This window comes from Tachypleus tridentatus, chromosome 7 (assembly GCF_004210375.1).
Source record: "Tachypleus tridentatus isolate NWPU-2018 chromosome 7, ASM421037v1, whole genome shotgun sequence".
NCBI lineage: Eukaryota > Metazoa > Arthropoda > Merostomata > Xiphosura > Limulidae > Tachypleus > Tachypleus tridentatus.
Genome location: NC_134831.1, coordinates 1,624,978 through 1,629,254, shown reverse-complemented (window position 1 = coordinate 1,629,254; position 4,277 = coordinate 1,624,978).

Below are 4,277 nucleotides of genomic sequence, written 5' to 3'. Positions count from 1 at the left end.
TGCGCATGTACGTATGTGGTCTCCGTGGAAACAGTCTAAACCAACCTGTTTTTTTTTACGTCATATATTATATTTTGGTTTCTAAATAACCATACGTCGTTGCGTCCTCTCTCTAATCAATAGTAAGGCAAATCTTTTTTCATTTTTAAAACGCTTTTAATGCACCGAAACATAGAAGGGTGAAAGTTCTTCGAACATGATAATAAACAACAGATCAGGATTGTGAAATAAACTGCATTTCTTGAAACACAATGAGAAACCTTGTTCCATTTTTACAAACATGAGTAAGTATACAGCATATACGAGGTTTCCGTATGAAGAGTATAGAACCAGAGTACACACACACGTGTATTGTCGGTGATACGTTTGTTTAGAATTAAGCACAAAGCTTCACGTTGGGCTATCTGTGTCCTGCTCGCCACGGGTATTGAAACCTGAATTTTAGCGGCGTGAGTCCACAGACGTGACACTGGGAGAGCCGTCGGTGATACGAAACGATTGACTCACAACGACAATGACGATTTCACTTTTGTGTAAGACTGAAACTTCTTTGTGTCACCCGCGACCTGCAGGTCGCAGGGTTGAACCACCGTTACCGAAATAACTTGCCGTTTCAGTCTTAGAGGAGTTATAATGCTATGGTCTTCACCAACGAATGGTTTGTTTGGAGGTGCTGGTGACTTGAAAACCAGCTAAAGTTACTAGATGTAAAATAATTCACTCCCAACGTAAAAAATAGTAATTGTAGTAATAGTAATAAATGTAATCCAGTAAAACCTGTCTAAACTGGAAACTGCATAGGGCAGAAACCTGTACAAGCCAGAAATATCAAAATTTTGCAGCATTATCTTAAGATTACTATTATAAAAGGCCCCTTACATGGCGGAACCTTCGTAACGCGGACGGTAAGCTATCTTTCACCTACTTCATCATTTAACAAGTGGGGATTTGAAACTCAGTAAGACGGAAAAATGTTTTTGATTAAATATTAATTTCTTGTTTAATTAATAATTTGTTTAAATATTAATAAATTCTAATACATTTTGTTATAATAAGTATTGCTTAAATATATTCTGTTCCTTTTTCTGCCACATTATTTTTGTAGTTAAATTAGATTCATGATTTGTAGAAATATATTTGTCTTTTAAGTGTAAAATCCTACTATTTTAAATTATTCTCACGAAAAAATAAATTACTATCTTCCCAAATTTTAATATTTAAGGAAAATTTACCATGGGTAATAGGTAAAAGTGAAAATTCGCGCTGTTTCAAAAATTTAAGGAAGTTTGTTTGTTTTGAATTTCGCGCAAAGCAGACTAGAGGAAAGGCAGCTAGTCATCATCACCCACCGCCAACTCTTGGGCTACTCTTTTACCAACAAATAGTGGGATTAACCATCACTTTATAACTCTCTCACGACTGAAAGGGCGAGCATGTTTGGTGTGACAGGGATTCGAACCCACGATCCTCTGATTACGAGTCGAACACCTTAATACACTTGGCCATGCCGGGCCATTTAAATAATTACTTTCCTGTGCAATGGAAAACGAATAACAAAGCGTGGATGACAAATGCTATATTCGAGAAATTTTTAAACAATTTAAACAAAAGAATGGAACAAGAAAATAGGAATATTCTACTTTTCCTAGATAATGCAACTTGTCACCCAAAAGTTCAATTTTCAAATGTTTATTTAGTCTTTCTATCTCAATGTACAACATCAGTTCTACAGCCACTAGATAATGGAATTATACAGTTTATAAAATTGAAATACAGAAAATTGATGTTTCAGCATATTATTACAAACATGGACGTCTGTCAGAGCGCATCTGAAATGACCATAAAAATTGACGTGTTAGATGCAATTGCATTTTTAAGTCATTCAATCAAATGCGTAAAAGATGAATACGTAATAAAGTGCTTTCGAAACTGTGGATTTATTCTTGATAATGACAGAGATTGTGGAGAAGTTGTTTGTTGTGATTATTCTAGTGAAATCCAAACTCTGATTGAGAAGACTGACGCAGACGATTCTGTGAACGTGGAAAGATTTGTGAACGTTGACAATAATGTTTTAATAGACACTGATGAAACTGATTTAAAATCTATAATAGAATCTCAAGATGGCAACAGTGAGAGAGATTCAGAAGATGAACAAAATGGAAAAGATAGCGAGGAAATAGAAATTCCTACTTCATCGCAAGTGTTAAATTATATTAACGCTATCAAATTGTATGCAAAAATGAAGGGGGAAAATAAACTTCATGTAAAGGCCGTAGAATTAGCGTTCTCATTTAACCGCATGAGAAACCCCATTAAAAAACGAAACAGTTGAAATTGGGCACTTTCTTCAAATAAATTTGATTAAGATTTTGTGTACTTCTGTATATTTTGAATGTCTATTTTTGTTCTTATTCTAATAGATATAACATAAACAGTGTAATAACTTTATTCACAAACGTCTTACCTCCCTTGAGACAAGCAAGCATAACGTTCCGCTCAAAAATTATATATAATTAAGGAAATGCATGTTCACTCTGTCCAAGCTGGAAAACCTGCTTCGGCTGAAAAATTTTACTCGGTCTCGTGCGATTTCGCCCTACACAGGTTTTACTGTATAAAGTAAGATTGAAGTTTAAGAAAACATTTTAATCAAAAAAGTGTAAATTAATTTCATCTCTAAAGAAAGAAGAAAAGAATGTTTGGTACAACTGAAGAGTTTGATTGGGGTGACAATGACAACAAAAAGACGTTTATTTGTTTGTTATGAACAAAGCTACACAAAGGGCAATCTGTGCTCTGCCAACCACGGGTATCGAAACCCGGTTTCTAGGAGTATAAGTCCGCGGACATATCACTATGCTACTAGGGGGCAATTTTTTTGAATTTCGCGCAAAGATACTCGAGGGCTATCTGCGCTAGCCGTCCCTAATTTAGCAGTGTAAGACTAGAGGGAAGGCAGCTAGTCATCACCACCCACCGCTAACTCTTGGGCTACTCTTTTATCAACGAATTGACCGTCACATTATAACGCCCCCACGACTGAAATGGCTAGCATGTTTGGTGGGACGAGGATGCGAACCCCTGACCCTCAGATTACGAGTTGCACGCCTTAACCCACCTGGGCTATGCCGGGCATGGGGCAGAAAAAAGAAGTTCAAAGATGTGAACAAATGACTTCTTTCTAGACATAACACAGATATGAGTGTGTGCGTGTTTTTCTTATAGCAAAGCCACATAAGGCTATCTGATAATCCCACCGAAGGGAAACGAACCCCTGATTTTAACGTTGTAAATCCACAGACTTACCGCTGTGCTAGCGAGGGGAGTACAGATAAGAAGATCGAATTTTTACGAGGATTGTTTGTTTGGTTTTTGAATTTCATGAATGCTACACGAGAGCTATATATGCTAGCCGTCCCTGATTAGAGTGAAGGCAGCTAGTCATCACCACCCACCGCCAACTCTTGAGCTTTTACCAACGAATAGTGGGATTGACTGTCACATTATAGTGCCCCCACGGCTGAAAATGCGAGCATGTTTGGTGAAACGGGGATTCGAACTTGCTACAATTAGATTACAAGTCGAGCGCCCTAACCCTCTGGCCACGCCGGGCCTTTTTACGAGGAATAGCTTATAACCTAAATCACTTTCAATAATCTTTAATAAAAGTCATTTGTAATGTTGATTTGTTTTTAAAATAATAGATGTTGCTTTTAATGTTAATAATGTTTTTTGACATGGGAAGTGAAATCACTATAAGTAAAATTACCAGGAGTGAAAATATCTAGAACCTTGTTTGGAATTTCACACAAAGTTATACGATGGATATCTGCATTGGCGGTGGCTGGTTTTTAGCTTCTTGTTTTCCCTCTGGTCTATCACTACTAATGCAGATAGCTTTCACTTGACTTTGTGCGAAATTCCAAACAAATCAAACTTTGTGTTATCACAATCACTTTTTATTTTTTTGCTGAGAGAAAACATGTTACTTAACACACACATAGAGAAAAATGGCTGTCAGCTAAAACAGATAAACTACATATCAAAACCGAGAAAGATAGGTGGCGCTTGTTTCATCTCAAACAAAATACACTTAATATACATACAAAATAATAAAAACTAATGCAATCCTGAAAAAAAAAGAAACACTCTTAGCTTACTGTTGTGTAATATTCTTGTTTCTTTGAATTTCGTGCAAAGGTAGCTGAGCAATATCTGCGCCACCCGTGCGTAATTTAGGAATGGCAAACTACAGGGAAGTAGAGACCACACGT